The sequence below is a fragment of the Sciurus carolinensis genome, chromosome 1 (genome assembly GCF_902686445.1).
Source record: "Sciurus carolinensis chromosome 1, mSciCar1.2, whole genome shotgun sequence".
NCBI lineage: Eukaryota > Metazoa > Chordata > Mammalia > Rodentia > Sciuridae > Sciurus > Sciurus carolinensis.
In genome coordinates, this window is record NC_062213.1 from 15,257,044 (window position 1) to 15,271,472 (window position 14,429).

A 14,429-nucleotide genomic window follows, 5' to 3' on the forward strand; every position below is an offset into this window, starting at 1 on the left:
ATTTTTTTCTCTAAATTATTGTAATATTTTTATATACCCCTTTTTCCCCAATAGAGATTAAAAACTCTCCCTTGATGGTTGGGTGAGTTTCACATATTGTTTTAAAGTAAGATAAGATATTCTTAGCTACTTGCTCCTTAAATTTTTGCAATATGTTGCTATATTTCTTTCTTCCCCCCTTTTAAGTTAAAGACTATCTTTTTCCATATGTGCCTTTTATTTTTTTTAAGGGATCCAGTGCTCATATTGCACTTTAGCATCCATGGCAAGGGTGTTCTTTGCTTACAACAGGTAAATACAGATTGGCTCCCTGGAATAGACTATGATACTATGATAAAATAATGTGCCTAGTAGGTCAAACCATGGACACATGCAGCCTCTTAGATGTGCCCAATTACAACAGTACTTAACATCTAAATGATAATGATGTCTTAAGCCCCAGAAGGTAAGTTAGAGCTTTTCCAATTAGAAAATGAAGGAAGGACAATTTTCACATTTTCTGAGCATGTGCAAAGGCCAGGAATTGAGCTCCAGGTTTTCCTTGTATTTTCTTATTTGTTCCTCAAAACAAATCCTGCAAGGCAGGTCTTATTATCACAATTAGGTGTACATTCAATTATTGATTCATTCCTTGTTCACAGTCTGTGGTAAAATAAGAAATATTTGGCCTTTGTCCCTGGTTCCCCACAGGGTACTCCTGAAGTACTTATGGTTTCCTGAGTAGTGTGGATCATAGGAGCACATTGTTATATTTGGTTTCTGTACAGAGCTCCTAAAACCCTTGGCTTTTCCCAAGTCTATTATTATTCATTACAAAGTTGGATGACTCCCGAGTAACATGGTGACTTAGGGTGGTGTCCCTTACATAGCCTCAGGATGGGGCTGGTCACCAGAAAGACCAAGTGATTACAAGGCTGAAACTTGGAGCCTCACTCACTGACCTTGGCAAGCAGAAGGGAAAGCTTGAGATTAAAGAGACTAAAGTTCTATTAAAAAAACAAAAACTCTTGAATGATGAGATTTGATGAGCTTCGGGGCTGGTAACACCTCAAGGTTCTGGGAAAGTGACCAGACATCCCTAAGAGAGGGTGTGGGAGCTCCTGGTACCACCTCCCTCCCCTCCCTATCTCCCACCATACCTGGCCCCATGCATCTGCATCTGCATCTCTTCCACTGGGCGGCTCCTGCTCTGTATTCCTATGATCAATGTCAGCTAAGTGTTTCCTGGAGTCCTGTGAGCTGGTACAGCAAATTATCTAACATGGGGAGGAGAGGGTTGTGGAAACCCTCAGAATTTATGGTCAGTTAAAAGTTCAAATTGTCCAAGGACCTGCGAATGGCATACAAAGTGGTGGTGGTCTTGTGGGACTGAGTCCTTCCTCTGTCAGGTTAGCTAGTGTCAGAAATGAATTTCATTTGATTATATGTATCTGTGTCTGGAGATTTAGTGAATTGGTTGTTGATGTTGGAAAATATCCCCCATACTTACAGACACACAAATTTGTCCATTTTATTTACTGAGTACCTTCTAGGCTCTGCTGTACGACATGGGCCAACCCTGCCTTTGAGGGACTTATCGCTTAATGGGAGATGAGTAGCTAAGTGTGGAAGATAGATCCTGAAATGCCAAGTTCCACGACAGAATATGAATAAAATGTTGATGGAGCTAAGAGCAGGACTTGGAGTCATCGAGAGATCAAGGAACTTTCTCTCCCTGCCTTTCCCCAGATAGAAACCACAGAGAACGGGGCCTTTGGCTAAGAATGTAATTGAGTCTTTGCTAGGGCAGCAATCTCACTGATTTTCTTCTCGTAATGAAGGAAGCAGCTCTCACCACGGACTCTGTTCTTTTCCCCTGCAAGCTCCAAAGGCCCAATTTAAAAGGATGGGAGGGACTAAACTCTACACTGCAGGATAAGGTGGTTTACAGACTCTATGGGTAGAAACAAACATGCCAAATTGCAAAGCACTTCCCAAATTCGTTTCTTCCTATTGGTGGTTTTGACTATTTATTCCCCAAGTTTGTGCTGGGGAGTTGCATGTTGGGAGTGCTTGACCTGATGCACACATTTCTTATTCTCATTTGAGGGAAATTATGAAGGAATGGGATTTGGGGGCCCTGACAATACTAGGATCTTGTGGGAAAATCTCCTCTGTACTGTGAACTTCCATTGGTGTCAATGATGGTACTTGTGTGGCATTTCCTGATACCATTTCTAGCCCTAACCATGTATCCTTTCTCCAATTCTCTAACAATAACTAGGTATCCAACAGTTCAATTGAGCTCTGACGCTAACTACCCAGAACTAGTAAAGAGCCCATTGGTCAAGGTTCAAGCCCGGAAGACGGCCCCTACTGAAGATGATTCCCAGCCTGCACGTACTTCTGTCTGTCCAACTGCAAACTCGTGCAGTCCCAGAAACCTTATTCAGGTTTGATCGTTTGCAACCGTGACTCACAGAACTCAGAAGAACTATGTACTACTATTTACCATTTACTACAAAGGCTACAACTCAAAACGGCTAAGTAGAAGAGATGCATGGGACACGGCATGGGGCTAGCGCAGGCTCCCATGCCCTCTCAATGCGCCATCTTCCCAGCATGATGATGGGTTCGCCAACCAGAAAACTCTCTGAATCTTCTTGTCCAAGAGGTTTTAGGATCCATTCTCTAGCACTGCCTACCTTGCCCCCATCATCAAGGGGTGGGACTAAAAATTCCTACCCTGTGACGGTGTGTTTGGTGTTTTGGTGACTAGTCCCTATTATGACACTGCCTAGGGGTTCCATCCTAAATCTAATTATTAATATAAACTAAATTTGATTGAAAGGGGATTATTATGAATAACAAAGTACACCCCTGTTACTCAAATTCCAAGAGTTTTAAGATCTTTGTGTGAGGACAAAATCTAAATACTTGTTTTATCATACCACAATTGTCCATGGTAAATAGAAGAAAAGGATTTTAACCAGGTTTCTGATTCCTGAGTCCCTCCACATCATTTCCTCTGTCTCTTGCTCCTTTGACATTACTACAACTATCATATCTTCAAAGAAGATCCAAAACTCAGATAGCACTGGAAGTACAATGGAGGTCAATAGCCCCAGGGCCCACAGGTGACACCCTGTGGTTTGTGCGCCAGGCTTCAGGATGAGGCTAGGAAAAACAAATAAGTGATGGCCAGTGATACTGTGCACAATGTTTTAAGTTGCTCATCGCACCATGACACCCAGTCCAGAATAGGCAGCAACTGTGGAGACTGAAATCCAGTGTATGCCCTGCTTGCCAAACAGTATATCCTTATGTAGGGTGACTTTGTTGCTCTGGAAAAAGGAGTTTTCCTGTAGTTTGCTCAAAGCTGCCATTTGGGCTAGCTGTGTCCTGCGCACATCTAAATGAGGTTTATGAAAGCTATCTTATAATGTAAACAAACACTATAGCCAAGTTAGGTGAAAATTGCAATATGCAAAACTATTGAACAATATGAAGAGAGCCTCATCGTGGTTATAGCTCTGAAAAAGTATGGAGGCCCTCAAAAAACTAGAAATAGAATTACCAAGTGATCCAGCAATTCCACTACTGGGTATAATCCAAAGGAAAGAAAGATGGTGTGTAGAAGAGATGTCTCTACTTCTGTGTTTACATCTCCCTCTTTGTTAACAGTCAATACCTGGGATTAATGTAGGTGTTCATGAACAGATGGATGGAAAATAGAAAATGTGGTCTGCTTACATAATGGGATATTATTCAGCCAGAATAAAAAAAAAGAATGAAATTCTGTTATTTGTGGCAATATAGATGAGCCTGGAGGATATTATGTTAAGTGAAATAAGTTAGACAAACACCACATGTTCTCACCTGCAAGTGGAAGCTGAGACAGCTGATCTCAGAAGTAGAGTGGCCAGTAGAGGTGAGGAAAGGCAGGGTGGGGGCTGGAGAAGGGAGAGCTATAAGGGCACAGGTGAACAGGAGCAATGGCTTCCGATGCTCTATAGCACAGTATGAGAATTATGATTGACAACAGTTTTAATTGTCTATTTCAAAATAGGATTAGAGGATTTTGAATTCTCCCAATACAGAGAAATGATAAATGCTTGAGGTGACAGATACACCAGTTACCCTTGATCACTATGCATTGTATGCATGTTTTGAAATATCACACTGTACCTCAGAAATAGGTATAGTTACTATGTATTGATTTAAAAAGTAGAAAACCATATGCTTAAAAGATCAGAGACAGACACTGACAAAAGCTACCTCAAACGTTTCAAGGTTTTGAGACTCACTCTTGCAATATACACATGTTGTTGAGCCCACAGGGTTTCATTGTCCAACTGTGTAACAGAATTTTAAAATTAACTTCCTTGTAGAAGATAATATTAATTAACATTAAAAATGAACAATTATACAAAAAAAAGATCTAAATTGAGATATTAGTTCCTTCCCTCTTATTTCCTTCTTTCCAAAATTTTTAGTAATCTAGTTGCATTGCATTTATAATGAAAATACATATTTAAAAACAAAATAATGTAAATCGGATTGATGTATTTAACTTTCTCGACAAATGAAAGTATGTGTTGTGTATAATGCAAATTTTAAACCCAGTCTAAGTGGACAGAGTCCAGATCACTGAATAATCCCAAATAAGAACAGCAAGACATATGACAGCCAGAAATGTCAAGGATTAAGAGACTGCTTTATGTGCAAAAAAAAAAAAGAGGTACACATTCTTTTTTCTACCACCACTAACCAATTTCCTTCCTCTATTCAACATGTGTTCCAACAATTGAAGGTTTATTTGTCACAATCAGGGACTCTTTGAATATGAAAGTGCTTCCTGGATGAGGATGAAGCCTTGCAGACACCATACTGTGTGTAAGCTCAATTAGATCCACATCTAAGTGAGAGTCCCCACATGCAGCTTTCTGCTATCAGAATCTTCTCAGATTGAGAAGCCTGGGGGCAGTTATGCACACTTCCCTATTACCAGTCTTCTCTTGGTCTACTGTTGCTGTAGAGGACTTGCTTTAGAGAGATTTAGAGTTGAAGCAATGAACTTCAAAAGAAGCACTCTACCAATAATGACAAAGACAATGGGGACGCTAATGGAGATGCTGGTGAGAGTTAGCACTTGCCAAATGTTCGGATCACCTGGCACATGCCCAGTGCCTGCCGTGCTCAGCGCAAGTGTCTCCATTTCATCCACACAGCATTCTTACAGTGCAGACACCCTTTCCTCTCCCACCTGACAGGTGAGTAGACTACCAAAGTTCCCAACTGGTCCAAAGTCAAGTGCTGTGGCTGGGATTTCCACCCAGGTGGAAGACTTGGACTTTCACCCAGGACATTGGAATTTTCTCTACAACAAAAAAAAAACCTTTTTTTTTTTTTTTTTATAAAAAGACAGAGAGTAAATATTTTGGAATTCATGGGCCAAGAGATAGAAATGAGAACAGAGTATGGCCATTCATATATAAAGAGAGACGACTAACTTGTATACATTTTTTTTACTCAAAAAATTCAAAACAATTGACAGACATTTAAATCTGAATTTTTGCAGTCTTCAGGGGTCACAAAACATTATTTTTTAAATTTAGTTTTATCATTTGAAAATGTACCAACACCTTTAACTTGAAAGCAATGCAAAAAAAAAAAAAAAATGGTGAATAAAGTGGAAGAAGGAGAATTGTAGTTGGGACTGCTGCTGTGTTTGGGGCGTCTGGTCCAGTCAGGGGTGGGAGTGGGTAGGGGCTTAACCAGACAAACAGAGGAATTGGTGACCTGTGACTGTGGGTGAAAAGGAGAAAAGGACACAGAAGTCCCAGAATTCCAGTTATGTTTTTCAGCTGACACTTTTCTGCCCCAGTCGGAAGTATAATCCACCGAATGGACAGGGCCCCATTCTGAATTTTTAGCATTGCAATTCTTAAGGGAGAGCAAACAGAATACTTGAAATTGGAACTTGTCTGGAAAATCCAGCATATGTTCGTTTAGCTGTGGGTTAAGATTAGATGTTATAATTGGTTTGGAACGCTGCCCACTTGTATCTTTCTTGCTGTAACCTACTTGCTTGAGGGAGTAGGAGAAAGATGGAAGGAGTGAAAGGAGGAAAGAAGAGGTGGGAGAAGAGCCATGTTTATGATCCACATTTCCTCATCCTCTCTTAAGGAACTGTAAAGTTTCATCATATGCCTTGGCAAACTTAGGTATTTACACAGTACTCTGGATTTCAGCCAAGTCTGGCAGAGGTCAAGAGATAGAAAGGACACTGAGAGGAGGTTCGGGGGTGACATCATCAGCATCTAGTCAGGCAGCCGTCAGCAGGTAATTAAGCTTCCTGGCACTGTGTTGCCCCCATCAAGCACAGGAAAAGGTCTAGTCTGGCAGTCCTTGTGGACTGGGACCCTCAGTTCCATCCCACCTAGGACCAACAAGCACTCCTGAGAAAACGGGTTAGCTGGAAGAGGTTGTGTTTGCCCCTGTACAAGTCAGGGTTCTCTAGAGGAACAGAATCAACAGGAAGTATGATTAAAATGGCGGGTTTATTAGGTTGGCTTAAACAACCAGAAGGTGGATAGTCCACAATGGCCATCTGCAGGCTGGAGAGCTGCCAGAACCAGTAGCTGCACAATTGAAAAGACGGAAGCCCCAGAACAAGAGGGATCAGCAGTGTTACCCTGGTCCAGGACTGAAGACTTCTGGAAACTCTCTGGAGAATCACTGGCAGAGTCTGCTTTGGAAGAGTGAAGAAGCGAGAGTCTGTTATCCTCAGATGATTGTGGCAGCAATCAAGAACCCCTTCAAGGGCCAAAAATATGCAATGGAGAAAAGATAGCCTCTTCAACAAATGGTGCTGGGAAAACTGGAAAACCATATGCAACAAAATGAAATTAAACCCTCTCTCTCACCCTGCACAAAACTCAACTCAAATTGGATCAAGGACCTCAGAATCAGACCAGAGACCCTGCATCTTATAGAAGAAAAAGTAGGTCCAAATCTTCAACTTGTTGAAGGATCAGACTTCCTTAACAGGACTCCTATAGCAAAAGAAATAAAAGCAAGAATCAACAACTGGGATAGATTCAAACTAAAAAGCTTTCTCTCAGCAAAGGAAACTCTCAGTAATGTGAAGAGAGAGCCTACAGAGTGGGAGAAAATCTTTGCCACTCATACCACAGATAGAGCACTAATTTCCAGAATATATAAAGAACTCAAAGAACTCTACACCAAGAATACAAATAATCCAATCAACAAATGGGCTAAAGAAATGAACAGACTTCACAGAAGATGTGCAAGCAATCAACAGATATATGAAAAAATGTTCAACATCTTTAGTAATAAGAGAAATGCAAATCAAAACTACACTAAGATTCCATCTCACCCCAATTAGAATGGCAATTATCAAGAACACAAGCAACAATAGGTGTTGGAGAGGATGTGGGGAAAAAGGAACACTCATACATTGCTGGTGGGATTGCAAATTAGTGCAGCCACTCTGGAAAGCAGTATGGAGATTCCTCAGAAAGTTTGGAATGGAACCACCATTTGACCCAGCTATCCCACTCCTTGGCCTATACCCAAAGGACTTAAAATCAGCATACTACAGAGATACAGCCACATCAATGTTCATTGCTGCTCAATTCACCATAGCCAGATTGTGGAACCAACCTAGATGTCCTTCAATTGATGAATGGATAAAGAAACTGTGGCATATATATACAATGGAATATTACTCCGCCATAAAGAATGATAAAATTATGGCATTTGCAGGCAAATGGATGAAATTGGAGAATATCATGCTAAGTGAGATAAGCCAATCTCAAAAAACTAAAGGACGAATGATCTCGCTGATAAGCGGTTGAGGACATATAATGGGGGGTGGGAGGGGTTAGGGTTAGGGTTAGGTTTAGGGTTAGGGTTAAGGAGGGTAGTAAGAATGGAGGAAGGAAGGACTGTATAGAAGGAAAAGAGGGGTGGGAGGAGTGAGGGGAAGGGAAAAAAATAACAGAATGAATCAAACAACATTACCCTATATAAATTTATGATTACACAAATGGTATGCCTTGACTCCATGTACAAATAGAGAAACAACATGTATCCCATTTGTTTACAATAAAAAAAAGAAAAGTCAAAGATAAAAAAAAAATCAAAATGACCATACTTTCAAAGGTGCCATACAGATTTAATGCAATTCCAATTAAAACTCCAATGACATTTCTCACAGAAATAGAAAAAACAATCATGAAATTCATCTGGAAAAACAAAAGACCCAGAATAGTCAAAGCAATCCTGGACAGGAAGAGTGATGCAGGAGGTATCACAATATCAGACCTTACACTCTACTATAGAGCAACAGTAACAAAAGCAGTATGGTATTGGCACCAAAATAGATAGATAGACCAATGGTACAGGATAGAAGACACAGAGATTAAAAAAAAAAAAAAAAAAAAGAACCCCTTCAAGAAGAGTTGAGCTTTCCTCTGCATCTGCTTCCTTGTTCTTCCAACTTTTATTCTATTCAAGCCACCATCCTACTGGATGGTGCTACCCAAGTTTAGGGAGGGTCTCCACTTCAGTTGGTTATCCTATGCCAATCATTCCTAGACACACTCTCAACAGCACACCTCTAAGCCTCTTAATCATTGGCATATCTTAATCCAATCAAGTTGACAAATCAAATGAACCATTGCAGCCCCTAATCCCAGCTACTTGGGATTCCAGAGCAGGAAGATCACAAGTTCGAGACCTGTCACGGCAACTTAGTGGGACCCTGTCTTGAAATAAAAAGACTGAGGATATAGCTCAGTGCTAGAGCACCCCTGGGTTCAATCCACAGTGCCACCATTTTTTAAATAAAAAAAAAGAAAAGAAAAAGTGTTAAGAGGAGACAGTGCAAATTATATAAATGATCACATTTTGTTTCACAACATCAAGCACTTTCTTAAACTCTCCAAGAATGAGGCAAGGTTTAGAGTTCTTTGGATGGCGATCTTAGGGAGGCTACTTAATCTCTAAACCTCAGTTTCTCCATTTGTGTAATGAAGATAATATCTGCTTAGGTGTTATGAGGCCCAGGTTCATTTATTAAATCATCTATTCAAGGAGAATTTATTAAGTTCCTTCCACGTGGATCCTAAGTATAAAAAGATATAATACATGGTCATGTTCCTTAAGAAGCCTGCAGCCCAGAGGAGGTTGGTAGAACACACACACGGAGCTACATGGGCACTGCATGAACAGAGTGGGACACCTTACCCCATCTAAGCGGGTAGTGGGTCTCAGGAAAGTGACTCCAGTCAGAAGTGAGTACTGATGGCTCAATGCAGATTAGTCAAGAAAAATGAAGAAAGTCTGATCTAAATAAAGGCTGTACAATAAACACAAAGGAGAGAAGAAGAATGTGGTATGCTCAGAAAACTTCATGTTCTTTGTACTGCTGGAAAATATAGTCAGAGGAGTGTATTAGTCAGGTTTTGTTCTTGTGTCCAAAATACCTGACAAAAGTAACTTAGAGGAGGAAAAGTTTATTTTGGGATCATAGTTTCAGAGGTTCAGTCCACAGTCAACTGACTCCATTGTTCTGGGCCTGAGATGAGGCAAAACATCATGGAGGAAGGTCATGGAGGGGGAAAACTGCTCTACTCATGACACCCAGGAAGCAGAGAGAGAAAGAGTGTGAGGAACCAGGGACAAAATATATGATCACCAAGGTATGCCTTTAGTGATCCACTTTCTCTAGCCATACCCCACCTACCTACAGTTACCACCCAGTTAATATCCAAATTTTTTATCCATTAAATTTATAAAGCCACTGATTAGGTCCACTGGCATATCTAATCATTTCACCTCCTGCATTAACATAGGAGCTTTTGGGGGACACCTTATATCCAAACCACAGCAAGGAGTATTGAAAAATAAGGAGATTTCTGATGCATAGTTAAAACATTATGCCACTTTACTTTAGCTCAGCTCTCCTAAGTTCAGTTTCATTTTACTGGTTCACATATGATCATACTCTATTGTTTGGAAGTGAGTCACTAAGCAAAGCCCACATTCAAGGGGTGGTATGTGAGGTTCCAGGTCTGTGTGTATGTATGCACATGTATACACACATATGCATGTGCACATTTGTGTATAGACAGAGACCCACCTCAGTGTGGGCTACACTCAGTGACACTTCCAAAATAATTGAGTATAGAAGGGAACACATGGTATTACCCTGGAGTAGTTTGTCAAAGGTTACCTTGGTGGAGTGACCAAGGCTAACTCAGTGGCAACTTATGTGGATGACACATACCTGGGCTAGATGTGATGAGAGGGACACTCCGTTCTGCGGTCTTCTTCCAGGACTCCCACAGCCCAACTACCTGTGAGAGAGAGAGTATAAGAGGACAGTGTATGAAACCTCTGACCAGTAGCTCTCCCAAAATAGTAAAGGTCATCAAAAATGAAGACAGCCTTAGGAAGTGGTCACAGCTCAGAGAAAGCTAATGAGACCTGATGGCTCAGTCCAATGTGGTTTCCTGCATGGGATCCTGCAACAAGAAAATGGCATTAGGGGAAATCAGTGAAATTCAGATAAAGAAGTTCAATGAATATCAATTATCAATCTTGGTTCCTTAGTTGTAGTAAAGGTGGCATAGGAATATAAATGTTAACAACAAAGGAAGGTGGATGAGGGAGCTTTCTGAATTGTATTTGCAACACAAAGAGAACTAAAGTTGTTCTAAAATAAAATGCTTCTTTGGAAAATGCAATGTTCTCTTTAGCTATTGGTTAAGACATACAAACATATTAGCAAGGACCTCCCCATTTTACACCTTTGTCACTATCTGAGAGGGATTTCCAGTCTCCTTCCAACACAAGCTGTGCTGAGAAAAAAAATGAACATTTCTGAGATGGGCTCACATTAAGGCTTATTTGAAGTGCAGAGTTCAAAGAGAAGCAGCAACGTAGGAGGGGCTCCTTGGGCTTCAGATTCTCCGAGGTTCTTTTCATCTGACACCTAATTTCCTATGACGGTGTTGGACTCTTTCCTCCGATAACTTGGATTCAGGGAGAAGGCCAGGAGAGTCTAGCAGTTTTCAGTTTCCCTCACAAATTCAATCCAATAATCGGGGGAAATGTTCTCTCACAAAACCGAAGAATGACAATCTGCAATGACCAAGCTCTAGCAAGGGCATGGGTGGCAACGATGATGTTGTCAAAGAGACCGAACCCGACTTATGGGCACGTCTGGGCAAGGGACTCTTCTGCCTCCTGGTCTCCATCATGAAATGACAGTCTTGGAATGTAAGTTCCGGTTCTGATCCCCTAGGACTCATTTTCTAAGCGGTTGTTAGCATGTCTAGGGGCATGGCATCTCTTCACCAGACAGAATATTTGCAGAGCCAAGAGGTAATTCTAAACACTGATTTAACACAATTACATTTTGAAAGGCGATTTACTTTTCAAACCAACAAGTCTGGCTGGATCAGCCACCGGGGCATATATTTTTCATAGAATTATCTGTTCTACCCATCTCTGTTTTTGGTTTGACTCATATGGGCTGGTTGGTTCTAAGAAAAGTGTGTTTCCTTTTTCATTTGCAGAGTTTCCTTCTAAAGCATGCGTTGTCTGGAGTCCTCTTGCTGCCCAAACGTTGCCCACAGGCAGATGGGCCTCCCCTGCTCCTCTCTGCCAAGAAAGGAGGGGAAGAGCTCCCCTCAGCTATTCATTCTGACAACCACGTTCTTAGTCATTGTCTGATTTCTTCCTTCACATATTCCAATATGTAAAGTGAACTACATTTGGTTTGTTACTAGGAGATCAATCTTAAGTAGAAAAAAAATCTATAATTTAGTGTGACTAAAGTAGACACGAGGTGTTCAGAAGCCCAGGAGGGGAGCAACTACTCTGGGGATGATGGACCTGGTCCTGCCCAGAGCCTTTATACCTGCTGCTTCCTTGACCTGAGAGCCTCTTCCCCAGACACAGCCATGGTTTCCCCTGTAGCTTAGTTCAGTTTTCTGCTCAAAGATCCGCCGGGGTTGAAGCCTTCCTCTACGACCCCATCTCTCACTGACTGTGCTCAGCTTTCTTCAGTGATATTGCAGTGCATATTTATTTGTTTATTTATCATCTTTCTGCTCACTGAATTCCAGGAGGGATTCCAGGGTCTATTATGTGGACCACGCTCTCTCCATACCTCCGTCTGTGTTTTGTGAGTGTTTGTTGCTTCTTGGATGAATGGAGGGATGAGTGAATGAAGGAACTCGGCGTAACACATAATGGTTTCATGGAGGAGGTGGCAAAGTAGCTAAACAACCACAGGCCTGAGTGGGAGGACCCAGGAGAGATACAGCCAGGAGAGGAATGGCAGGCAGAGCAAGCTGGTGAACAGAGGCCCCAGGGACGAGAACTTTGAGCGCCACTCAAACTGCAAACAGTCTGGCATTGCTGCAGCTTGGTGTGAGACAGAGGTGGGGGTGGGCCCGTAAGGTTGGAGACCTCAGCAGGGCCAACCTCACATTTGTATATGGCAACCAAGCAAGAGGCTGCTGGGGTTCGGGGTGAGGTGCCATGGGAAGAATCCCATTGGTGGATAGGGGAGACACTTCTCATTTTCTCAACCTTATTCTGTACCCGCCCCCACCACCATATTCCCAGCAGCTTGAATCTCCTTCCTTTGTCTTTCTGGGGTTGCTCAAAATTATTTTGGCCGGGTCTCACAGCAAGGAATACATTAAACGTGGTACCCTGTTCATAGATAGGTTGAGAGATGGTAAATAGATACACTAGGAAAACATAAATCCTCCTACTCCTGCATGAACTCTCTATTCCTTTCCGTTCCACTCCTTTCCATTTTGTTGTGTTCCATTTCATTCAGTTTTTCAGAGTGCTGATTGCTCTCACTAAACTGATTTCTCTCCCCACTGTTTTCAAACATAACTATAACTGGGTCATGATGTAAATATCTTTTTTACTGAAGTCTACATTTTTTTTGAAAGACTGAGTAATACTTGTCTACAGCCTGAGGTCCATGCCCAGACATTTCTACATCAGAGAGCACACTCTAGGCAAATGGCCCTTGACCCTAAGATCACTCAGAACCCACTGGGAGAATTCTGTGATGGAGAACCGGGAGGCCAGTTAATGGCCCTTGCCTTTAGCCTCCCATGCTTAAGGAGCAGGCTGCTTTCTGAGAGTGTGCTTCTGAGCATGCCAATAGCAGTTGCCTTTCAAAGCATAGTTGCAATAAATGAGTTCTTAGAATGACCTGGATTCCAGGCAGGGAGCCCCAGGGAATGTGCGTGATTTCTTGTGAAGATCATCATTGCTGATTTCAGTCGTCCTAGCAAAGGGAATTTAGCAGACTTGCATGTGTCTGGCATGGATGGGGTCTGCATGGTTTGTGGGTTGTTGATATTAATTTGCAGGAATGAAAATGGATTTTTGAAAGAGATCTGGGCCCAAAGCAACCAGAAGCCCTCCACATGACCTCTAGTGAGGGAGAAGTCGGTACGCTGATGGGAAGAACTTAGAACTGTGAGTAATGAGACTTGGAATTGAGTCTAAGACTCTCTTTGTGTGACTGTGGGCAAGTCATTTCATCTGTCAGTTTCTTACAAATAAATCAGGTGTAAGAACACCCTCCCTTGACCTCACAGAGACATACAAAAAGTATGTAAAAATTGCTTTGAAACATCCAAAACTCTCACACAAAAGATAACAGTTTACACTGAAGGTGAATAATGACAATCAATGGCCTCAAACAATATGACATCTTATATTGAACATGAATAATGATAATTGATAAATGTCTTCCAAACAATAACAAAACAACCAATAAGGAAACAGTCCCCAGATACATAAAAAAATTGATCGATGGAAGAAAAATGTGTTTAATCTGATCAATGAAGCAGAGCAGGAAACAATGAAGGCAGGATTCAAACCCAGGATATTCTGGTTTGAAAGTCTTTGCTGCGTGCCACCCTGCTGTGTAGACACTCCACTCCCAAGGCTGGCTGCCCCAGGGACCAGGAGTTTTGTCCTTCTCTGGATTCACCACGTCTGGCCCAGAGGATACACTTAAATCTGTGCTCCTTGCACATAGTCTCATTTGTCTTTCTCTTCTGCTTTCTTTTGGGGATTCTTCAATTGTTTTGATCTTTTTATTTCTATTTAAATTACTCTGGCACATAGGTTAGCTCCCTGTAGCATTTGGAGCAGCAATAGGCACACAAATCTGTGCTGTACTCAGGAATAAAATTAGTTCTGGCTAAAAATATATAAAACTAACCGATGCCCACACTGTTCATTTTAAAATATGGGCAACTCCAACCACAAATGCCACCAAGAAATCACACAGACGGTCTTGTACGACCATCGTACCAATCCTGCAAAGATGAATCTGGAGCCTGAGATCGCTGTCCTGCCTGGCTGGGTCA

At 41.7% G+C, this 14,429-nt stretch overlaps 1 protein-coding gene across 6 annotated transcripts in view; it reads left to right on the top strand.

Moving 5' to 3' along the window:
• The window catches only part of Lratd2 (LRAT domain containing 2), a 79,069-nt gene extending 73,717 nt beyond the window's left edge, over positions 1–5,352 (top strand). For all 6 annotated transcript variants that reach the window (XR_007103968.1, XR_007103970.1, XR_007103971.1 and 3 more), the window contains one exon: positions 2,264–5,352. The gene's annotated coding sequence lies outside the window, so the exon portion shown is untranslated. The remainder of the gene's footprint in view (positions 1–2,263) is intronic.
• The last annotated feature ends 9,077 nt before the right edge of the window (positions 5,353–14,429 follow it).